Source organism: Podarcis filfolensis (genome assembly GCF_964270895.1).
Source record: "Podarcis filfolensis genome assembly, chromosome: Z".
Taxonomy (NCBI): domain Eukaryota; kingdom Metazoa; phylum Chordata; class Lepidosauria; order Squamata; family Lacertidae; genus Podarcis; species Podarcis filfolensis.
This window is the reverse complement of record NC_139617.1, coordinates 29,315,639-29,341,046: the sequence shown is the minus strand read 5'-3', so window position 1 is coordinate 29,341,046 and position 25,408 is coordinate 29,315,639. Positions and strand designations below refer to the sequence as shown.

General features: G+C 44.5%; 1 protein-coding gene across 8 annotated transcripts in view; it reads left to right on the top strand.

Annotated features, from left to right (window-relative positions):
* The window catches only part of AMOT (angiomotin), a 69,225-nt gene that overhangs the window by 4,400 nt on the left and 39,417 nt on the right, over positions 1-25,408 (top strand). For 4 of the 8 annotated variants that reach the window (XR_014543831.1, XM_083596320.1, XM_083596321.1 and 1 more), the window contains one exon: positions 23,498-23,675. The gene's annotated coding sequence lies outside the window, so the exon portion shown is untranslated. Of the gene's footprint in view, positions 1-4,463; positions 5,063-23,497; positions 23,676-25,408 lie in introns of those variants that run through there. The other 4 variants (XM_083596319.1, XR_014543832.1, XM_083596322.1 and 1 more) reach the window with 4 other exon arrangements.

The window sequence follows — 25,408 nt, the reverse complement described above, 5'->3', positions numbered from 1 at the left end:
TGAATGGTAACATAAAGAGAGTTCCATTACTGCAGGGCCGCCACCAAGAAGGCCTTGTGAGCTTGCCAGCCTAACTGACTTCAGCACTGTTTTTTCAATTCTAACTGTGTGGTTTTTTACACCTGGCTCCAGCTGGTAGATTGTGAGGTTCTAGTACAGGGTGCACATCTATATGGAGAAGTATTCATTGAACTGCTGGGTATTTGAATGGCTCTAGAGATGCAAGCAGGTCATAGATCTCAGACTACTTTAATCCCCACCAAGAACCTTGAAGGTAGCACCCAGATGTGCTACAAGATTTTGCAGCTATGTATATTAAAGCCACCTGATAACTGTCTTCACCCGCTGGGGAGACAGGAATAAGAGAATGTAAAAGTGCTTCCCGATGACCTGTATGTGGAGCCTTTATCCTGATTTTTTTGCAGGGAGGTTAGACAGTGTGGTGCTAAGTAAGTGTAGTCCCACACTCTCCAATGCATTTTTCTGCCACCTTCCTTATCGCAAAATGTCTGATCTTTTAGAGAAGTGGATTTGTTGCACAAGACCTCCCAATCAACTGTAAATGCACATCCTGAATTTGCTGGTATGTGTTTGCATCCTACCTGAAAATAGTAGTGTCCTGTTATTATCCTGGTTGTCTTTGATATAGACAAATAGGGAGTGGCGTATTGGGAATTTATGGGTTATTTCTGTGACTTTTAATCCATTTTAACAAATGAGCTTGAGTTAATCTCTTGTGGCATGTTTTTGAACTAGTGAAGATTCCTGCGCACTTTGCAGCTCCAGAGTTTTTAAGGAGAAAAATTCTGCAGATTCTCTTTTCAGTGGTCTTCACTGTGCAACAAACATCCTTCTATGGAAATTTAACACCGATGGCTGCAGTCTCATGTTCTTTCACTGACAGAAGACCTTTAGGGTACCCTTTTGTTCAGCACCATCCCTGTTGCACAGCTTCTTAATAACCTGAGATAGAGCTCTTTCCAGCCACATTCCTATGGGAGGCAATGGCAACAAAAAGGCATTTTGGAGCCTTCCAATTTGTTTGCAGAGTAGCCCTTGTGTTCTCTGTTCTTTCCGTGGACCAGAAGTAACCTTTTGCTCAGTTGTGTAACTTGGCTTGAGAAATGCACTACAATTTAGTGGCTTTTACTAGCTCCTTTCCTGCGCTGTTTCCTGTATTCTGACATTGTAGTGTGATCTATTCATGGAAAATCGCAAGCTTCCTTTATCTGGCAGGCCCTCAAGAGTGCGCTGCTGCAGCTCACGGAGTGGGGGGAGGGAAGGAGGAACATTTGGCAAAGGGAACCTGGGATGTCCTGCTCCTTTCCTTGCTCCTTTCCTGTTCAGCTCAAGTTGTCGTGTCTGGCTTTGTTTGGTTAGAAAACGCAATGCATTCCTGCTCTCCTGAAATTAAAGGAAACTGGTCACAGAAGAACTATTACAGTACAGTACAAGAGAACTGTTTCTGAAAGGGTAAAGGAACCAGCGTGCCTCTTTTCCAGAACTTCCTAGAGCTGTCTTTCAGTCAGGGCTTTCCTGACCACCACCACCACCATCATTTTAACCTAATAATATCTTTACACTACCAGTGGATAGCGAAAAGTTTTTTCTCCCTCTCTCATAGCGCTAGAACTCGTAGACATCTAATGAAGCTGGATATTAGAAGATTCAGGACACGGATGAAAGAGAGTCATTCTTCATACAGAGCAGAATTAAACTATGGAACTCTCTCCCAAAGGAGGCAGTGATGGCCACCCACTTAGATGGCTTTAAAAGAGGCTTAGGCACATTCATGGGGGAGCATAAGGCTATAGGCCATGAAGACTATGCTCTGCCTCCATGGTCAGAAGCAACAAATGCTTATGAATACCAGTTGCTGGAAATCACAGAAGGGTAGAGGGCTTTCTTGTGGGCTTCCTTTTGGGGAATCTGGTTGGCCACAGTGAGAACAGGATGCTGGACCAGATGCTGGCTGGGCCATTGTTGGCTTGATCCAGAAGGCTCTTATGTTCAGAGTTCCCAATTTAAGACCAGGGTATGCATTGCAATGATATCGGATTCAACATTCAAATGATCAAAGCTCACAGATTTCCCACCAATCTTCACCAGTGCCTGCATGAGTCATGGTGAACAGACTAAGCCAACCAGTTCCCAAAGGCCAAGCAGAACAAGTACATCTTCAGTGATTGTTGAGGAAACATTGGTGGGGGAGTCAAGTGTCCCTTCAATGGAAAGGATTTCTACAGCCATAGTGCCTATATAAGCAAGAAGGCCCTGCTGTGAGCCGCTGCAGAATAAGCTGTAGCAGCCCTCCCAGCAGATCTCAAGGCATGGGTTGACAAATGCTGGTTAGAAACACTCCTTGAAATACCTTGTTCCCCCAGGTTTATCCCAAATTTCATTTTTTCCAGAAAATATGCAAAACACTTTGTACAAAGTTTTGATTGTGCTATTGGCTAACTGTAACCACTCTGGAATGGTCAACCGCTGGAGGTTGTGGACTCTCTTTGCTTGGAAGTTTTTAAGTAGAGGTTAGGTGGCCATCTGTCATGGATGCTTTAGTTGAGATTCCTGCATTGCAGGGGGTTGGACTAGATGACCCTTGGGATCCCTTCCAACACTACAATTCTGTGATTCTACAATTCCATGGAAGTTGCGCACCACTGGAGGCCTCATGCCCATTTTTCTTTGGCAGGGTGGTAGAACGGGGTATGGCAAAGGGCAGTGGCCAAGAAACTTACAGGACATAGTCCACAAATCTGGGGACTTAAAGGCAAGTCACCTTTTTCAGTCACAAGGTTTTCATTTGTGTTACATTAACAAGGAGCCCCCCTGCCTCCAGATTCTGTACTTTGCGGTGTGGGATTATTCCCAAACTATTTCGGTCCTTCATGTGAGTTTGTCAAATGCTTTGGTTCTAAGCAACTACCTAAACACTGAATGTGTCATTACTTGCCTCTTCCCTGAGGTGACCCTTTCCCCCCCACACCTCCAATTCTTGATCCTCTGTCCTTTGTTGATTTACCTGCTGAAATGTACCCCAGTTGTGGTTGTTGATGTGCTATATGTACTTTAATTTTTTTCTTTATTTAAAACATATCTCAATAAAAAACTAAATTACCAACAAACATATCAGCCTGGATTCCTAGCCAGTCAGGGATGGGGAACCTGTGGCCCTTTAGATGTTGGTTGGAATTCAACCCCATCAGCCTCAGCCACCATGATAAATGGTCAGAGACGATGTAATCTAGCCTAGCAACATGTGGTGAGTCAGAGGTTTCCCCAGGATCAGGCAGAGTGAAGTTGAGGGTCAGGGAAGTGGTGTGCCTAAGCTAGACAGCTGTCCTTGGGTGGAGGAGAGGGGCAGACCATGCTGAAGTCTGATACAGCTGCCAGGCAAATTGGCTTCTGCATATGGAATGAGAAGGGCTGGCATCCTGTCGCTCAACACAGAGCAAAATGTTTTCAACCAGTCCTGGTTTTTTGTTAAGAGCAACATCCAAAACTGTCCCATTGGTACATCTCACTAGACCAGTGGTTCCCAAACCTTTTCAGGCCACTCCTTGCCCTTGGTTCCTTAAACCTCGTTCCCAGTGGCCCTTGCATTATTGCCTTGATGGCTGTGGAGGAAGTAAGTGGTGGAGCATGAAAGGTGTTGAAAAGCAAACTTTTTGAGTTTCTTGTCCATGGTCTCTCCCAGCTTCAGAGGCACCATTACAGTTCTTTGCCAAGGGCACAAAGGAGCCTAGGTACACCTCTCATTCTAGTATACTCAGGACTGTAGCTCTGGGAGGGGAATTGGCGGGGAGGGTCTTCTAACAACTCAGTGCCCTTTATAAACTCCATCTCTCAGAATTCTTTGGGGGAAGCCATGATGGTTTAAAGTGGCTTCCTGGTGCTTTAAATGTATGGTGGGAATGTGCCCTTTGTTTCCTTGGGATTGAAAAGGGCATCTCATGGGAACTTGACCGGACATGGCAGTGAAGTACTGTGCTGCAAAGTCCTAATTGCAACTCCAACCTTTGCCAGGACTTCACTGTGTGGCCTCGACTGCACTTGGCCACAAGGGGCCTGTCAGTACGATGCAGGTAATGCTTGCCTACCCGGCAGGGTTGTTTGTAAGAATTGCTGAACTTAATGTGTGTGAATCCGTGCGAGGAAGATGGCTTTGGGTCTTCTGTGTGAGATCGTCTGTGTCCTTGTGGAACTTAACTCTGCGTTAACGCGGGACAAGATCCTGCAGCAAAATCAGGAGCCTTTTGCAAAGCCTACTCCGGAGGGGCGCTGCCTGAGACCGGGCTCTTTTGCAACTCTTTCTGCTGCAGAAGCCAGAGATGACAAAAGAACCGTGTCTCGCCTCCCTCCCTCTCCCTCTTTGTCAATGAGCGCGACTGGCAGGCCGGGCAGCCAACGGAAATCTGCAGCTGGGCCGGCTCGGGCCAGTGAGCAGGCGGCGTGTGGCTTTGGGCAGACCTTCCTGCCTGCCTCTCCTTCCAAGCCTTTGGTTTCCAAAGCGGCTGCTGTTGCTTTAAAGTCTTCGGGAGGAGGGCGCGTCCGGAGCGCGCAAAGGCGATGGAGATGGGGCGCTTGGCAAGGCTGCGGCGGCGCTGAGCGCGCTCTCCCTCCTTGGTTGAGGCTCCCCTAGGCAAGCGAGGGGCTGAGTCTCTCCGCTTCCCCGAGGCACTCCGCTCCCACTGCTCCCTCCCTCCCCCCCTCCCCGGCCATGTTTCCTCGTTAGCGGGCGGAGCGCTGAACGCCTGCGCGCAAGGGGAGAGCGGCGCTCTGGAGTTTGGCACCAGCAGCAGGCAAGCGAATCTTTCTTGCCGCCCCGGGAACGCGGGGATGGGCCGCCTGCACGCTTCTGCCTGTCCCCCGGGCAGCGGCAGCAGCTCCCGCTGAGACTGTGCAGAGGAAGCGCCCCTTTTCCAGCCTTTTCGCACGCGACAAACTGAGTCGTCGGGACGGACGCCCCTACCACCCCACCCTTGCTTTTCTCCAGCGGCACCGTTTCCGCCCCTTTGGACCTCCGCCTCCGCCTCCTGTGATGCTGGGACGCGCACAGGTTTGGTTTCTTGGGCAATATATATATTATATATATTAACCCAACTTTTTGAAAACAAAAGTATATAATTCCTGCATGTTGAAGGCAAAAGGCTGGTGAAGGGGTTTTGCAACTGGGAAATCAAGTTCCTTCCAGTATTCCTTCTCTCTCACGGGCCTGTGTGTGTGCCAGGAATGAAAAGTTATGCACTTTTGTTTCCCTGCGACAGCAACACCCTTAAGACGAAAGTGGCTTCTCTGGCAATTCGTAATTTTACTTAACATGGGGGAAGATATGCAGGAGCTATCTGGTGTGGAACCTGATGGATTTTTAAAGTTTTAGCCCAGTTAGATTTATCAAGTTATTCTCCAAGTGGGCTTGTCAGTCTTCGCTGCCAAATGACAACAATGACAACTAATACTTTATTTTGCCACTTTTAACTTTTTTGTATTATTTATTTTATTGCATTTACATCCCCCACTTATTTATCCAAGGAGCCAAAGGTGGCACACATAATTCATCCCTTCCTCATTTAATTCCCACAACAACCCTAGATTAGACTGAGACTGGCCCCCAGGGGGTCAACCCCAATGAACTTCATGGGCAACTGGAGATTTGAACCCTGGTCTCTCCCAGGTCATGATCCAAGACACTAACCACTACACCACACTGGCCCATATGTAAACTGAACCATAACAGCATCCTTTCTTGCAATAATATTGGGATGGAAAGTAACATTAGTTAAAGGGGCAACTGGATAGTAGAACTTGAGTACTGATTTTTAATTTGAATTGTTTATCATTAATTCCTGGCTTCCTTTGTTCCAAATCAGTTCCATCTATGCTTAAGCAGAGGGCCCAGTTGTTCTTGCCTCTTACACTTCTTCAGAAACTGCTTTCTGTGCTTTGCTGTCAAGCAAACAGAAGTGAGCAGTATGTCTTTTCAGTACCTTTTTTAATGGGCATTCTTTAAGTGGGTGGAAATAGACCCAAGCATATATTTTGGTAGTACTGTGTGTCTGGTCAATACTGGAGCAGAGCAACCACATTCCTTGCAATTGTGTATTATTTCGTCTTCAGTTTTTCCAGTTCGTTTTTGTCAACTGTTTTCAAGTACAGATGAAATTAAAGTACAACTGAACCAATTAACAAATAACCAAACACTTCAGGCTTTTCTCCAGAAACATTGATCTAAAGAGTGCACCAAGCCTAAGAGCATTAAACCACATTCACTTGCAATTAGATGTTTTATTTCTTTTGCTAACAGAAGTGATCAGCCACAACTCAATGTTTACCTGAAATAGCACCAATACATTACTTGGCTGTGTATATAGCACACATGGTGCCTGCATACACCATGCTGAGGCAAAGCATGTCTGCCTGTACATCCTGTGGTTCCATCTCTTATTGCTCCCAGGCTGTGTCACAGGGCAGAGGAGGAATGCCGTGGAACGGGTGCTCCACCCCTCCAGTTAGCTTCTCAGTTTCCCACGGTGGGGTGTGACACAAGCTGGCTCTTTCCAGTGCTGTGCTTCTGGGATTCTTGGAAAAGATGGGATTGGAAGGGTCTGGCTGGATGGGCGGGATGGAGGCATGAGCATCCTCATTTGTTACATGTGGTTTGCGTGCAAATCATTGCGGTTGCAGAATCCAGACTGTTGACACTTTGCAGAGCCAGTAAACTCTCCCAGGTCAAGTCTATGTGGTCACTTGCCTCTTCCCATTGATGGTGAAACAGTGATGGTATCACCTAACTTATACCAGCACTAAGGGTGAAGCATTTTACAACTTAAGTCACTGGTTTCCAAAGTGAGTGGTACTGCCCCCAGGAGGTGGTGGGATTACTTAGGGGGCAGCAGGGAGGCACTGGAGGTGTAAATGACTATCAGACTTTGAAAAGATGGCATCACTTGCTCAGGTTCATCAGTTTTATTGAATTAGTTAAACTCAATAGTTTTAACTGGATTTTGAATCAGTGTGTAATTAGTTGTTACTGTTTGGGATTTCATTGTGTTGCTATCTTCCTTAGTGGCTGCTGTAAACCGCTATTCTGAATAATGCTTTTTATAGGGTAAGAAGCGCTGGGGATGAGCTTATGGAATCAAGGGGGCAGTGGCCCAAATTAATCAGTTTTAAACTATGGAAGGTTTCCCCAATCAACTGGGCAGCAAAGAAGAAACAAAATGGGTAAAGAGACTGGGTTGTATCTGAAGGCAGCTCTGTTTACGGAAGTTTTTAATGTTTTTAATACTTTGGGCTGGGTTGTCATCAATATGCTGATGACACCCAGCTTTATCTGTTGATGGATGGCTGCCCTGACTTGGCCCTGGACACACTGACCAGATGCTTGGAAGCTGTGGCTGGATGGCCGCGTGGGAGCTGGTTGAAGTTAAATCCTTCGAAGACAGAGGTCCTCTGGCTGGGTCAGGATGACATAGGGTTGGGGGGCCAACTCCCATCTCTTGCGGGGGCTCAATTAGTGCCAGTGCCTTCTGTCAAGAGCTTGGGTGTAACCTTCGACGCCTCCCTTTCCATGGAGGCACAGGTTGCAGCCACAGCAAAGGTGGCATTTTCCCATCTCCGCCATATTAAGCAGTTGGCCCCTTTCCTTTCTCTCCCTGATCTGGCCACATGTGACGGTCACCTCTAGGCTTGCTCGTTGTAACGCGCTCTACGCGGGGCTGCCCTTGAAGCTGACCCAGAAACTCCAGCGGGTGCAGAATGCCGCGGCGAGGCTCCTTAAGGGGTTCTTGCCGCGGGATCACATTCACCCAGTGCTTTACCAACTGCACTGGCTCCTGGTGGAGTACAGGGTCAGGTTTAAGGTGCTGGTTTTGACCTTTAAAGCCCTACGCAACCTAGGACCCACGTACCTACAGGACCACCTCTCTTGGTATGCCCCGTGGAGGACCTTAAGGTCCACAAATGACAACACTTTGAAGGTCCCAAATCGCAAGGTGGTTAGATTGGTATCAACTGGGACCAGGGCCTTTTCAGTACTCGCCCTGACTTGGTGGAAGGCTCTGTCACAAGAGACTAGGGCCCTGCGGGACTTGATATCTTTCCACAGGGCCTGCAAGACAGAGCTGTTCCGCCTGGCCTTTGGTTTGGGCTCAGTCTGACCCTTATGTTTTCCCTCCCCTTATGGTTTTGATCCATGGGCTACTTTTAAAATGAGGCTGCGTTTTAAATTGCATTTTAACCTGTATTTTAAATTGTCCCCCCCCCTTATGTTTTTATTGTAATTCTACTGGTGTTAGCCGTCCTGAGCCCGGCTCTGACTGGGGAGGGCAGGGTATAAATAAATTATTATTATTATTATTATTATTATTATTATTATTATTATTATGTTTTTAATATTATGTTGGGAGCCGCCCAGAGTGGCTGGGGAAGCCCAGCCAGATGGGCAGGGTATAAATATATGATGATAATGATGATGATGATCAGTTATACTCAAAGTAGACCCATTAAAAATAACAGGCAAGACTAACTTAAATGCATTATTTCCGGTGGGATTATTCTGAGTAGAACTTGGTTCGATATAACTCATAATTTTTAATGCAGATATTAAAAAATAGAGAGTGGAAGTATCATTGAGAGAACCATTGTCCCTTTTCTCTCCCAGAGGAGGAAATACCTTATCCAAAAAGATCATTGCTACAACCTGCTTGTATGATCAAAAGCAAAGTATGTAGGCAGAAATATTTTTACACATGCAGATTTGTGTAAACATTTTTTTAAATGGTGCAAAATTAGCCCTACTTAGGTATTGTTAACTGTGTTAAAATCTTTGGTTGGGGCAAGTTCTGCTCCCTGCCCCCAATGTCTCTTCAGCCTCACTTTTTTTTCTGATCTATTGTATTCCAGTACAGCAGCACTGATACTTCCCTCCCATATCACCCCACATAGGTTAATTTTTAGTACGGTACGGATAACAGAATGATCTGGTTTGTATATTGTGATAAGCCAAACCATGACTTATTTCGTGTGCAGGCTCCCATAGAAGAGGCTGTGGCCTCCCTGATTTTTGCTGCTGTGTTGAATCATAGAATTGGAAGTTGGAAGGAGTTAAGCTATGGCTCCGCTTAGTGTGCCACTTAAAACTGGGCTTTTGGTTTAGCTTCCTTAGGTAAAGATAAAGGTACTCCTGACCGTTAGGTCCAGTTGTGGACGACTCTGGGGTTGCGCGCTCATCTTGCTCTTTAGGCCAAGGGAGCCAGCGTACAGCTTCCGGGTCATGTGGCCAACATGACTGCTTCTGGTGAACCAGAGCAGTGCATGGAAACACCCTTTACCTTCCTGCCAGAGCGGTACCTATTTATCTACTTGCACTTGACGTGCTTTTGAACTTCTAGGTGGGCAGGAGCAGGTTCTGAGCAATGGGAGCTCACCCTGTGGTGGGGATTCGAACTGCCGACCTTCTGATTGGCAAGCCCTAGGCTCAGTGGTTTAGACCACAGCGCCACCCGCCTGGTGCAACCAAAGCTTATCCTATTGTTTGTAGCTCATGGTTTGTTTTGGAGAACTATATCATAAGTTCAAAGTAAGACAACATGCTATGGCAAACCATGGCTTAGCTCAGTGAGGCATAGTGGCAGAACAACCAGAAAGGAATGAAGTGACTGCAGTCTCCTCTCCCTGAGTCCATATACTCATGCTAAACTTATGGTTTGACTTGGTGTGGTGTCTGAATACCAAGTGTGTTTATGACCCTTATATTGTTACGTAGCAGCATGGTAGGCCCTGCAAAGGGATTGGTCTGGGCATAATACATGCTAAATTTGTTTTATTTCATAAAATTTACATGCCGCTTGATTGTAAACAGCAACAGCAACCCTCCAAGTGGCTGTTGCATCCAAGGTATTTGAGAACTGATGTTAACATCTCACTCTTGCTTACAAGACTAAAATGAAACTGCATTGGAATGAACAGATCTTATTCCACCTTTGCAGTTCAGTGCAACCCATAAAAGACTTAAACACTGCATGTTCCTGTGAGTTACAAGGCAGGTTGTGCTCTGAGTTTGACCCATTATTTTTTCTCCCTTCTCTCAGGACAAACAAGTGAAGAACTAGTCCAGTGGTTCCCCAACTTCTTTGCACCCCCACCCTGTTGGTTCCATAAACACACCCCCAGAACCCACTACGCAACACATAAAAAGCATTATTCCCCTTGCACAACCCACTAAGGAAGATAATAAATGAAATTCAAAACAATAACCACTAATTGCACTTTAATTCACAATCCTGTTGAAACGGTTTAGTTTAATTAATTCAAGAAAACTGATGAACTTGATCCAACGATACCAGCTTTTCAAAGTCTGATATTCATTTATGCTTCTAATGGCCCCCCTTTAGCCCCCTTGCCTCTTAGAGCCCCCTGGGTTATCCTCCCCAGGGGGCAGTGCTACCTACTTTGGAAACCACTGAGCTAGAGTGCTAGGTTTCGTAGTTGCAAAGATCTCTGAGTGTACACCAGAAATTAGTTCCTCCTGTTCCATGGTTATGCTAGCATGTGACTAATCAGATCTCCAGAACTGGTGCCATCAGTCCAATCTAATCCTAGCTTAAGGACTTGTTAGATTCAAGTGATGGGGAATAGAGAGTTTGACCCTTTAAAAAATGTAGTTTACCCTCCAAGAAAAATTCACGAAGGGAAAATTGCCCTGAACAGTACGCATGGGAAATCTCTGGCCCTCCAGTTGTGGTTGGGCTCCAACCCCCTTTCTCCTGGGCAGTGCTATGGGATAATGGTAGTTAACTACAACTACCATTATGTTGTTGAACTACATTTGGAGCGATGCATGTTCCCCATCTCTGGCCTGCAGTGAGGCTTGAAGGGTGTGTTTGTGTCTACTGTAACACTGAAGTCTGCCAACTGGAGCCAGATATAATATGGTGACTCAAAAGGTAGAACTAATTGCCTGCCTGATCCGCATGCTGGGATGACCTGTATATTTCAAGTACTGTACAACATTTTAATTACTACTGATTTGAACGTAGGAACATAACAAGAACCCTGCTGGATCAGGCCAGTTGCCCATCTAGTCTACCATCCTGTCCCTGCAGTGCCCAACCAGATGCCTATGGGATACCAACCAGATGCCCATGTCTCCTCTCCTGTGGTGTCCAGCAACTGGCATTCAGAAGCATTGCTGCCCCCAACTGTGGAGGCAGAGCAGAGCCATCCCGGCTGGTAGCCGTCAGTAGTCCTCTCCTCCATGTATTTATCTAATCCTTTTTAAAGCCATCCCAAGTTGGTGGCCATCACTGCCTCTGGTGGGAGTGAGTTCCCTAGTTTAACTATGCACTGCATGAAGAAGAACTTCCTCTTATTTTTTCTGAATCTTCCAATATTCAGTTTCATTGGAGGTCCGTGAGCTCTAGATTAAGATTGAGAGAGGACTGGGATCCCAATCTCCCAGGTCTTAGTCCAACACTCTGAATCGCTACACCACATTGGCTCTCTCTATATGCATAACTACTTGATCCTGATAAGAACAGGAGTGCACACCAAGACCATATTAGTACTCCTCCTAGACTCAGGAGACTGGGAGGTGTCAACTGGTGAAACATCCCAGGGCAAGCAGGTCAACTCCCAGTATTTGATAGTGCTGGGGTGGGCATGGTAAGAGAGTAGGGCCGGGCAATATATCGTCCAAAACTGGTATGAAGTCCATATCGTGACATCAGTTTCATAATTTTTGACTTGGCAATCATGATGCAGGGAAAACCGTGAAGCCAGTCAATGCCTCTACATAGCTCCATCCTTATTTCAGACATAGTGATATATCAGTGTATCACAGTGTTTAGCTGGTGATATATCACAATGTTGAAAACCAGATATCGCCCAGCCCTATCGGAGAGAGGTAGGTGGGGATGGAGCAGGAGGAGGAACTCCCAGCTCCCATTGTGCAGATGGAGGAAGCTAGACAGCATTTGCAGTGTCCTGACTCAGTCAGTCCCTTTTGAGAGTTTAGTCTTACTGCCATGCCTCTTCTTAGGTGAAGGTAATTCGGGGGTAGTTTTAATAATACAGTGGTACATTGGTTTTCGAACAGCTTAGTTCACGAACAACTTGGAACCCAAACGCTGAAAAACCGGAAGTAGGTGTTCCGGTTTTCAAACTTTTTTCGGAAGCTGAACATGCTCCGTTTTGAGTCTCCCTGTTGCGCTGCTATTTTGGATCCCCCCCATTGTAATTCAAGCCTTCCATTCCCAATTGCAGTGTTCTGTGGTGATATTTGGAGGTTATATTTGGTGCTTTTGTTTTTACTATTTATTTTGCATTTTTTTGTTTTGAGGCTTTTTCAGTTAATTTGTTTTTGGGACTGCGTGGATCCCAGTTCAGCTACTGATTGATTGATTGATTGATTGATTGATTGATTGATTGATTGTGTGACTGTGGAAATGGATAAAAGCCCTCATCCAAACAATGACTATAACCAGTTAAATAAATTGTTTAAATGGTTAGTAAGGAAATGATTATTTTTCTCTTTCCAAAAAAGTACAACAGAAATATTGTCCAAATATAAACAGTTAACTTATTAAACCTCACCATAATTTCATAATTATCTGTCTATGTATTTCTAATAGTATATCAAATCAGTAATTTTTGATGTAACTGTAAAAACTACTCTGAAAATTTATTATTCCAAAAATGGTTGTAAATATTATATGGTTGTAAATATTAAGATTATACCAGAAAGAATGAGTCTTTCTGTAAAAAAAATGATTTAAATCAAGCCTTACTGACTAGTGATTTAAATCGTGATTTAAATCGATTTGATTTAAATCAAATCCACCCTGTACAGTACATTGATTATTGCTTTCATTTTATGGATCAATGGTCTCGTTAGATAATAAAATTCATGTTAAATTGCTGTTTTAGGGGTTGTTTTTAAAAGTCTGGAACGGATTAATCCGTTTTGCATTACTTTCTATGGGAAAGCGCACCTTGGTTTTGGAACAGACTAAATTTGAGAACCAAGGTACCACTGTACTGTTTTATCTAGACCGGACCAATTACAATATGTGGCATCAATTCATTAGTATTTAATAAAGAGTTATACTATGATAAAGTAAAATTAAAAAGTTCTGCTGTGTGCCCTTTGAAACCCTTTCACATACCCTGGGCAAGGGATACGCACACTGCTAATGGGGAAACACTGCAACAAGTAATTGATTACTTGAGACAGGGTGTGTATCCTGCTCTTCAGTTCAACAACTTCACCGTGGTGTAAGTGCTGAGTAAAAAGTAGGTCACAAATATAAATCTGAAAATTGAGAGTTCTGTGACCAAATCCAGCAGAGCCATCAAAGAATCCATTCACCACATTAGGGCCAACCTAAATGCCACCCTGTGCTAATAGTGGCTGAGAACTTGTGTCCCCTGTTCAAACCTTGCCTTTGCCGTCCACTCATTGGGGGCCTTAGTTAAGGCTAGGCTCCTGCCCTGTCTCTGACTCACCCGATAGAGCAGCTGTGTGTCTTGCTTTACAGAGGTCAGTTCTCTACAAACAGTTTGTGTGTGTCTGAAAGGCTATCCACTGCAAATCTAGTTTAAAGATCCCCAAAAGGAGAGATCAGGGAGGCCTGATCCCTAGTTTGCAGCTGGGCATCAGGCTGAGTAAGCAACACAGGTCACCTGTTCACAGCAGCGCTAAGGTGTGTTGCTGTTCAGATCATAGCTATTATTACAAAAATTGTGGGTTTTTTTGTAATTAGCACATGCAAATTTTATGTAAATCTGCACCCTCTTCTCTTTTTCCCTTTTTGGCAATGTACAAAGGGCCACCCTATCAGCAGGTCATCTACAATAATTATATTGGTCTCCCTTAAAGAGCAGTTGTCAGGATTAGTGAGATAATATACTGAGAAGCACTTCGGCCATAATAAAAGGGCTTTCAGTGCTAAGCACAATTATAATCTCAGCTGGCATTTCTGCAAAAGTATATTACAGTGGCCGGGACAGGGGAGAGGGGGCATGGATAGGTGGGTAAATTTGTGCGCTTATCTGATCTCTCTGCGCGCACTGCAGCTTGACATTTTTGATCCTTGTTAAAAACGATATGCTAAACATGCTCCCCCCCCATTAATGCAGATGACATTGATTTGAGCACTAGGCAAACTCACATTGTGATCTCATGTGGTTTTCATTAACTGGGACCCCAGAGCAGAAAGAGAGGCCTGGGCTAAATAAGCAGAGGAATGGCAAAAACCACTCAAATAAATGAAGATGACGTTGAAGCATTCTTGGGATATTTGTGGGATGGGGCTTCTAACAACAGAGAGGAAAAAGCAGGACCTGGATCGCTAAGGAGCAAAGCAAAGGGAATGGAGCTGAACTATAACTCCTAAATTCCTGCTTGTGTTGGGTCACTGGCGCTTGAGATAGGGGTAGAACTGTACTGGGTAGGCTTTTTGGCCTGCCTAGCACTTTCACAATGGGTGTGTAAATATTATATAGGTTTCCCAAGTGGGCAGTGCTGTCAACCTTCCCTTTTTTTTGCGGGAAATTACCTTATTCCAGCACCGTTTCCCGCTGCTATCCCAGATTGTTAGATATCCCGTAGACTGACCCCGGGACAGGTGAGGCTGCTGATCCCTTATTTTCAAATCTGAAAGTTGACATCTATGCACTGGGGAGGCAGTGGGATTACGAAGGCGGGGGCACTAAGAGACAAGGGTGTGGCAGGGGGGTCCCTGGAGGTGTAAATGACTACCAGAAGTTCATCCATTTTGTTGAATTAATTTAATGAAATAGTTTTAATTGCATTTTGAATTAAGGTGCAATTCATTGTCTCAGTTTTGAATTTTATTCCTTAGTGGGTTGCTTAGTGAGAACTGCTATTATGAATAATAGGGCAGAGGACACTGGAGGCGAGTTTATGGAACTGAAAAGCTTTTGGGACCTGAAAAGCTTTTGGGACCACTAGGAATCTTTTGCCCAATATGGGGCTCAAACCCATGGCCCAGAGATGAATGGTCTCATGCTCTAGAGCCTGAGCTATCTCAAGTCCACTTGGGGTTTCTGGCTTGGAAAGAGCTTTTAAGCTCTCTGCTTTGCTTGTTGGGCAAGGCCCACTTAGCATACAGGGTCTAGAAGTGCTGGGGAATCTCTCTCTTCCCATCACATGCTAGCCACAGGGGTGGCTCAAAGAGTTTGGGTATACATGAATTTCGTGTATATGCAGAACTCTTGGAATTGAACTCCCCATGTAACCTGTGATCATACTGTGTTTGGTTCACTTTGGAGAATTTGGCCCAGCAAATTATTATTATAATATTATTATTTCGATCTGAATGTGTTCTGGTACTCCAGTTTTGAACTTTAATTGATTGGGAAACGCTCAGATCACATGGGCTGTGGTTACAGCTTAAACTCCTTTCTTAAAATGGCAAGTGGTTGCTGAAAATGAGCTTTTGCCTTGCATCACCGGGTCATAGGAGCAATTTCCATTATGCCTTTCGCCTGTACGACTCCGTTGCCTTAGGAGCTGGGAAGCTGAGCTCATGCTAAGAATATGTGTATGTCTCCTGCAGTCTCACTTCTTGTTTCTAATTAACAGGAGGTGGTGGTGAGGGTGACTCTCACTCTCTGGAATGAGGATGTGTAATACTGGCCCTTGTCCATGCACCTGCTTGGTGCCACACCTGTGTGATCACCTGAGACACAGTTGGTAGGCAACTGGGATAGGGGTAGCTAAAGCAGCATAATTGTCAATGCGGCCCATTTCTTTGTCACTGTATTTACTTAATTGGGACCAATTGTGTACACTTCAGTATAATTGACTTTTAACTCTAGTTATACAGAAAGCTGAAAAGTCGTTGTTTTGTAAACATTCTTCTTAGCCAAGCTTTCCATTCCATGCCTTCCTCCTGGTCATTTCACTCTCCTGTCAACATGCTCCTATTTTTTCTGCTCCACCTCAAGGGTCCTAGTTACTTGAAGAAACCCCGAAGAGTTCCACAGGCTCTGAGTTGGGTCCTTTAGGATTTCTGTCCCCTCTGCTTTTGATCTCTGTTGTTTGCTTATGGGAATTTTTAGTTCTGGGCAGAAGCCACCTTTTGAAGTTTTCATTATGTACTGCACAGCCTGATGACAGCGATGCCTCAGGCTGAACAGGACACTGAGCATTTGTCCTTTTTGCCCAGCCCTTTTCTAATGGATTCACTTTCACAACTCTTCCCCATTTTACTAAAGGGGGGTTCTTTCAGGAATAGCTTTGAGTGTGGTGTACACTCAGAGGTTTACTGCTGGGTTGAGGGCAGAGAAATGCTTCTGATTCTCAGAGACTTCTCATAAGACTGTCAACACAGTTTCCTTCCTCTTGCAACTCAGGTGGATGCTTGTGTTGTGCTTGCATTTTTCAAACATAATGAGAGCCTTCTGAGAATAGTATGAACCTTCCACTGTGAAATAATAGTCTACTAACCCAAGCCTTTGAGCCCTCTAGTTTTATTTATTATGGCTAACATTGGATTACTCATAGGGGCAGGCCTGCCCTGGTGCCCTGCCCACAAAGGGAGGTGAACTTGTTCTTTCCAATTAGGAATATTTCCCTATTAATTTCTTGGCTGGGCTCTTTCCAGGGCAGGTTATTGCAGGTTACACCAAATCTTGTGGCCCACTTTTCTTAGCTTTGCAAGCAGAGGAGAAGCACTTGTATGTGCCTGTTACTGTTTCAGTTGCAGCAGACAATCTGACAAATACCGTATTTTTCGCTCTATAAGACACACTTTTTCCCTCCTAAAAAGTAAGGGGACATGTGTGTGCGTCTTATGGAGCGAATGCAGGCTGCGCAGCTATCCCAGAAGCCAGAACAGCAAGAGGGATCTCTGTGCAGCGCTCCCTCTTGCCGTTCTAGCATCTGGCTTAGCCCCTCAGTCCCTTCCCCCACCTCCCGGAAAAGCCCCCAAGAGCTGCGCTCCCTTTAAAGAGCTGTGTGGAGCTCTTGGGGGCTTTTCCCCGAGGAGTGAGAAGGGCAGCCGGTCAGTGACAGACTGCCCTTCTCCCTCCTCGGGGAAAAGCCTGCAACTCCACACCACACGGCTTGTGAAAGGGAGTGCTGAGCAGAGCCTGGGATGCATACAGGCTCTGCTCAGCGCTTCCTTTAAAGAATATTTTTTTTCTTGCATTCCCCCTCTAAAAACTAGGTGCGTCTTATGGTCAAGTGTGTCTTATGGAGTGAAAAATACGGTAGCTTGCAGCACTCTCTGGAAGTAGTATGTGGCATAATTTGCAAGTACTTCATCCCCCATGTGATCACTTACATCTTGCTTATTTCATTCCATATTTTTCAAGTGGCCTTTTTGACATTTGAAGTGTGCACTGCATGGAATTAGGATAATTGAAGCAATTGCAGGATGAGTTTGTAGCCCTCTCCAGAGAGTACCCCCGAGGCACTGCGCTCCATTAACAACACCTTTGCTTCAAAAACATGAACCCATTCCTCAAATGTCCTTGATACCCTGGTTTCCATTCCCTAGCTCTGGTTGATGTGACCATCAGACACTCTCTCCCTGGTGATGAGGCAGCACTGCAGGTCTAAGCAGGGTGAGATGCCTGCAGGGTCTCTGATGTGAGGTGAAAGTGCTGTGGCCTGCTTCTTGAGGGCCCCAGCCAGGAAATAACCATGCAAAATGGAGGAAATGAGGTGACGATAAATAGAGGAAGGAGAAATAAAGGAAAACACTGTATCGGTGAAATGAACAGGTGAGCAAAAATAAGTAAATAAGAATGAAAGAATAGGATGGTGAATAAAATGGAGGAGAGATAAGATCAGGTTGGGGACTACAAGCTTGCGTGAGGGCATGACGTTTAAGCATGTGGGTCATTACACTAAGGCGTACCTTGGACTGATGCAGGCAGGTAAAATTGTGCTGTTGCTGTCGATTGATTGAATATTGCTGGAATTTAGGCCTGCAGAAAATGGTGATGACTTTGGAGGTAATTGATTTTGAACTTGGTCACACAATCAGGAGCCAGTCTTTGTCATCTTAATCATCCCAGTCAGCATGAGAGAGGAATTCCTGGGCATTGTGGCTTATTCGTATGATCCCACCCAATGAAGTAATCTCCTCTACCACCACCCCTTAAATAGATTTTTAAGATTGAAAACTAGGATCTGTGGGATGTTTTTGGCGACCAAAGTGTACTCTGGAGAACAGAGAAATGTGTGTCTGTCTGTTTAAAACAACAGCATGTGAAACAAGTAAATGGGATTATCCAGTTGACACTGAGAGAATATGGCAGCGAAGAGGCACGAATAGACTTTCACGTTGTCTAATACAAATAAAGCCCCTCTTTATTTCTAATAAAAATAAATGATTTGGGCTGCTTACAGCTTGGCAGAAGCAATTAACAGTAGGACTTAGGAGCCTTCACGTTAGGATTTGTGGTACCTCAGCAGGCTAGGGGGAGGAAGGTTGGAAAGGTGGAGTCAGATTACTTTGTCACGGCTGCATTCCTCTATTCAGGTACCCCATCTGGCCTGTGTGTGTGTGTCTTTGAAGGTGACTGCATAGAATCTGTTGGGGAACTGCCTTCCCCACTTCAAAACAGTCTCCTTGCCGAGGTGAACAGCCTGTTCTGACCATAGTTGGTGCTCAGCCTGGGAATGTAACATTGGATGCAGTCATGGGCATGGTAACACGCATGCCTTTGTTCACATCAACCAATTGCACCTTCTGCGCATTTAACACGCATTCAACCTACACAGTTTCAGCCACATGCGTGCTGGATGAAATTGCACAAAGTAGACAGCTTAAAAGCCGTTTTTGCACCAGGTCTGCTTGGGCTCACCCTGTGTGAAAAGAGGTTTTAAGCTCTTTGCACTACTTGCTGGGCAAGTCCTGCTCAGTGTGCTAGCTCTGGGAATACAGAGAGCTATCTCTCTCCCTCCCACACTAGGCGTCAGGGCAGCTCCAAGGGTTTGGGTATATGCGATTTTCATGTATATACAGAACCCTAGGAACTGAGCCTCTGTGTGAGATTCAGTCATACTGTACTTTAAGTAGGGCTACCTTTGGAAACTTCAAGGAGTCCAGAATGCTGATTACAGCCAGTTTTGGAGAGCTTGTGACTCGCTTCCTGCCACAGCTACACTGATTCCCAGTCTGTTTGCAGGCCAAAATCTGAAATGCGGGCTATGACCTTTTGAATCATTAATGACTTGGGACCAGTGTGCTTCAAGAACTCTCTTTCCCCTGATGAACTTGTCCTTAAGATTTTCTGGAAAGGCTGCCCTTTGCATCCCAACAGCATCTGAGCAGTGTGTCTGTTTGGGATGTGGTCTCTCTCTGTGGCCATTCCAAGTCCGTGGAACTGTCTTCCTAGTGCAGTGATGGCAAATCTTTTAGAGACTGAGTGCCCAAACTGCAACTCCGAACCCACTTATTTATCGCAAAGTGCCAACATGGCAATTTAACCTGTATATCTCTTTTTTTTTTCTGTGTGTTTCATGTTTCTTCTTTATGACTGCTGTTTTAATAAATAATCCTTCATAAAAGTTATTGCATTACATTCTTCATTAAATTTTCTTTCCATTGATATATAATTTTATGGTATAACTCAGTTCTATTTTTCTAAAAAAATGTTTAGGGATACTCTCATATTGACTCAAGAAAATCACCACTGGGGGGAAAATAAATACAGTTCAAATTGGGAAAAATAAATACAGTGGTACCTCAGTTTTTGAACAGCTTAGTTCTCAAACTACTTGGAACCTGAGCACTTCAAACCCAGAAATGAGTGTTCCGGTTTTGGAATGTTTTTCGGAAGCCGAACATGCTCTGTTCTGAGTATAACTTCCATTTTGAGTGCCACACTTAATTTTCCTAGTGAGTGAAGGCAGGCCGGGCAGCAAGCAAGCAGGCACCTGCCGCCCACCAGCGATGGGTCCCTCCGCTGCCGCTGCCACAACAGCAACCACCCCCTCCTCCAGCTCTGGCGGCCCCGGTGCTGAGTGAGGGAAGGCTGGTTCGGCCCTGCTGGGGCAACTGCGCGCGTGCCCATTGAGAGGGCTCTGAGTGCTGTCTCTGGCATGCGTGTCATAGGTTCGCCACCACTCTCCTAGTGGGTCCTGCCTGGCTCTCCTTTCTTGTGGTCCTCTGTTGCAAGAGGAGGACTTTTCTTTTACAGCAGATATTTGACCAGCTGCTCTGTTAAGGTTTTAGTCTTTGTATTTCAGTCTGAATCTGTCCCCCGCCCCCCGTTTTCCTTGTATTTCCCTTCACTGCTTGTTATTTTAACTATGTTTGTGTTGTGAGTGGCTTTGGGCATTTTTTTTTTTTAAAAATGGACAGCTGAAGTAAGAATGGTTTTAGTAAGCTCCTTGTAAAACATGCCAGAAAGGTTCTGCTTTTCTGTTGTTCTAAGACTTGGATTTACCTTTGCTGGAATGTTTGTTGGCAGATGTCTTTAGGAAGCCTTTTCCCGGCAGTTGTGCTGGCTGCGGCTGATGGTAATTGCAGTCCAAAACATCTGGGGGGGCAGCAGAGTGCTAAACACTGGTACATCCTTCTGAATCTAGCAGGAGGAGATTTGTTTTAGGAAAATAAGAAGAACCTTCGGGTTCAAGGCAGTGTCCCATCTACAGCATCCTTCTCTCACAGTGGCCAACCAAATGCCCCAATGGGAAGCCCACAAGCAAGATTTGAGTGCAAGAGCTCTCCCTCCTGTGGTTTCCAGCAACTGGTATTCAGAAGCATTACTGCCTCCAGCTGTGGAGGCAGAGCATAGCCATCATGGCTAGTAGCCACCCACAGCCCTCTCCTCCATGAATTTGTCTCGTTACCGAATTTCTCATGGCATGCATAATTTCATAAACTTCTGTCATGTCGCTTCTTATTTAACCAATTTAAATTTGATTATCTTCTTGGGTTTAGCCACAGAATCCATACAATCAGTGGCTCAATAGAGATTCTCTGTGTGTTTAATCACAAATAAAGACTTGAACTTGGGTGAAATAATAATTGTTATTGCAATATCTACTTTTTATATCTGCTTTTAAAAAACATTCCAAGATGCTATTTGGCACCCTCCCTCAGTTCCTCTGCCAACTCATCTTGCTTTATAACATATCTATAGTTCAGAGTTCCATCATTATTCAGAACAGTTTCTGTAAAGTCTTAAATGAGCCAGGCATTTGCATATACTGGTGGTGCTGAGTGACTGTCTCCCTCAATATTTGAATAAGAAATAAAACAATGGCATATTGTCATTCAACCTATGTCCTTTAGTTACTGATTTTGTTCCTCACAATTTGCTAGAATGTAGAGAAGGGGTGTCCAACTCAAATGGGTTATGGAACCCAATTACACCCACCCACCCCACCCCACACACACACACAGAGAGTTTTGTAATAAATCCTTGATCAATTTTGGCAGAAGAGTAGGGTGTTAGGAGGATTGGTGAATTAAAGCACATCTCCTCTACTCAAACCCCCCCCCCCCGAATACCAGCTCTTCCTCCAAAGACCAAATGCATACAAACAACATGCTCCAAAATCCTTTCACGTTGCAGAAACAGCTGCTGTTATCACATGCTTGCATACACACATGCACACACTCCTGCCAGCCAAAACAACCTCTGTCGCACAAGGCTCGGCTGCCTGTTCCCATAGCTTTCATTTTTGGTTGCAAGTGACAAATACATAAGAACAGAGGGAGAGCCTGTGGGATCAGACCAATAGCCCATCTAGCCCAGCGACCTTTTCTCACAGTGGCCAACCAAATGCCCCAATGAGAAGTCCACAATCAGGATCTGAGGATAAGAGCACTCTCTGGTGGCTTCCGTAATTATGTATGAAGAACCCCTGCTGAATACCCGGTGGCCCATCTAGTCCTGCATCCTCTTCTCACATGGCCAACAAGATGCCTTGTGGGATCCTCTCTAGCAGGACCCGAGTCACTGGTGAGACTCTGTTCTTTCTGCTGGACTGCTAATAATTTAAGTGCAATGGAGAGAGGCTAATGCAGTTATCATTGGGAGACCAGCCCCCTTGCCCTACAGATAACGTGCTTCTCTAGCGTTGAAGTCAGCTCTTTTATCGTCTGGGGTGCTATGGGCCACTGGGGGGGGGGGTCCGGAAAGGCTCTTGCGCCTTAAAGTGGACACTCAGGTTGCAAACGTGTTCCGTGCGGGATGCACGTTCGCAACCCGCAGTGTTCGCAACCCGTGTCTGCGCACGCGCGGGTTGCGATTTGGCACTTTTGCGCATGCGCAAAGCGCGGTTTAGCTCTTTTGCGCATGCGCGACCACCGAAACCTGGAAGTAACCCATTCCGGTACTTCCAGGTTTCGGCGGTCCGTAACATGAAGAAACGCAACCTGAAACGTTTGTATTTGTGTCAGCACTGACATTGGCAGCATTCAACTTACTTAGATTGTAATTTTAACTGATTCTGATCTGCTCAGTTTTATTTCGCTTAGGGTCGGAGCTTAAGAAGAAAATGTGCTTCTTTACCTAGAAATAGGTGCTGTTTACTGCACTTCCTTTTGCTTAAAGTAATATCTTTTTAATGCATCATTTTAATCAAGCATGTCAAAACTGGATGCAGTCTTATCAAATGAAAGTAGTAGTAGATGAAAGTAGGAATGTTTCCTTAAAAAAAATCCCAACAATTCTTAACTTCATTTTTCAGTTTCTAAAAGGACACGTAACAAACATAAACATGTTATCCCTAACCCCCAATAAATATTCCATGCATATACCTTGTAAGAAATGCAGCCAAACATTAAATTTTTAAATAGTTTAGAGTGGATCACATCAGTTAAATGTCTCCATTGTCTAGCAGAAAGAACAGAGTCTCACCAGTGACTCGGGTCCTGCTAGAGAGGATCCCACAAGACAATGTGGGACAATGTGGGTAGCACTATTATCATTACAGTAGTGTGTAATACTAATTTATTTGCTAAATGGAATGCAATTTGTTTTCTAATACTCCCCCTAGCAACAGATCCAGGAGTTGGTTCTTAAAATATTTTCAGGAGCAGAGTCACACATTCAGCCTATTCATTTTTCACAATATTGTTTTGAAATCTTTCCTAAAATATCATTACCATGATAATGCCAAGGTTTCATATTTGATCCCCTATGGGACAGCTACATATACCTGCATTGCAGGGGGTTGGACTAGATGATCCTCAGGGTCCCTTGCAACTCTACAGTTCTACTCTCTGTCTTAACAGATTTGCCCAGAGGAAGCTGTGGGCAGCTGTGGGTGGGGGGCAGCACTGCCCTTTCCAGCACACTGAATATACATGGGCCAGGGGCCATACAGTTTCAAAATCACCGTTGGCCTTTGTGTTCCTGAGCACGCTAAGATGCTTCATCCATTTCTCTATAAGGGCTGTGTTGCATAGCCTATCTCACCATGCCTCCAGAGTTAAGTTAGTAGCTGTTTTCTAATACTGCCTTATTTAATCAGTTTCTACCATTTCTTGTTTTTCAGAATTTTCTAAAGTGTCAAGGAATTGCCAAGCTAACCCAAATTTCAAGGGACCCAAAAATACGCTGCCACTATTGACTAAGGAAGAAAAGAGGGACTATCGTCATCTCTCATACCAAAACTCCCACTTCATGCTGCAAGAGCCAAGGCTGGAGTCGCCAATTTAAGTTTGTTTTCTAAGGTACACCAAAGGCCTCCACAATCTTTTCCAAGCAAGAAGATAACTGTGGGCAGCTTTCATGTGGCTGTATAAATCTCTGTTGGAAAATGCGTGTATCTTAGTTTGCCAACCGCGGTAAGATAGGTTTGACCGCAGGCAGAAGGAGCAGGGGTGAGCCAGGAGCTCTTCACTGCCCTCCCTTACCGGGTTTCAGAGTGAGCTTTTAAAATGCAGTGTCTTGGCATTCTTTTTTATGTATCGCAAAGCTTTATTGCAGTGACACATTTTTAATATCACATTTTTCATAGCAATTGTTAATTGGACAAACATAAATGGGATTCAGCCTTAGGTGCCGACCACAAGTCATTTGAATAATTAATATTTATAAATACTGGTGTGGGTGTAACATATTGTTCTAGATTAGTAAGAAACACTACTTGATATGACAATGATATTTTATGTATTACTTGTGCTAAATCCATAAACCGATTATAAGAAGGTAGCACTATTATCATTACAGTAGTGTGTAATACTAATTTATTTGCTAAATGGAATGCAATTTGTTTTCTAATACTCCCCCTAGCAACAGATCCAGGAGTTGGTTCTTAAAATATTTTCAGGAGCAGAGTCACACATTCAGCCTATTCATTTTTCACAATATTGTTTTGAAATCTTTCCTAAAATATCCCAGCAGTGTTTTGGCTTTCTTGTGATGATGGTGGCACGGTCCTGTTTGATAAAATTTCTATGGAGGTCAATCCATGAGGTCTCTCAATTATCCCTGTATATATGAAAGATCCAGGGATACTTTGCTGGAGAAGCTGGATAATGTGATAAACCTACACATGGTTTTGGACAGCTAAGTCGCAGTTGAACTCAGTGACAGAGGCATGTCGAGGGTTGTTTGCACCCTTGGCAAGGAGCTGTATCGTTCTCCACAACCCAAAACCCCCCACTTCTCCCATGTTTGATCTCACCGCTTATTGAACATACAATTAAGCTGTAATTATCACTGGCCGTATTTTTTGCATCTCATTCCCATTCAGCTACCATCTTATAAATTTCTCCTTTGTATGCCTTGGGAGGGGAGGGGAGAGAAGATGAATATTTCAATCCATGCCTTCTGGAAATGTGATATTCAAGAGTAACGACAACAGGATTGAGGTTTTATGCCCTTTTCTAAATTTTTCCAGCATTATGATATCCTTTAAGAGATGTGGTGACCAGAATTATAAACAGTATTTCTAGAGCAGTTGCTCCATAGACTTGTATAAAGCGGTTATGATATTGCCAGTTCCGTTCTCAATCCTTTTCAAAATGATCCCTAAACTTTAATCCCCCCCCCTTTTTTTTTTACCGCTGCCACAACTGGATCAACATCTTAATTGATCCATCCACTATGACCATAAGATGTCATTCTTGGTCAGTCACCACCAGCTCAGACCTCAGTAACATATGTAATGTTAGAATCAGCAGGCATCACTTTACACTTGTTAACATTGAACTAGTTTTGTGATTTTAATTCTCATTCACCCCGTTTGGAGAGATTCTTTTGGTCGCCTCATAGCCTCTTTTAGTTCAACAACAACCCTGTACAACTTAGTGTCATCAGCAAACTTTGCTGGACTAGATGATCCCATAGCTGTCAACTTTCCCCTTTTTTTAAGGGAAATCCTATTCGGAATAAGGGAATTCCCCTTTAAAAAGGGGATACGTTGACAGCTATGGATGATCCTCAGGGTCCCTTCCAACTC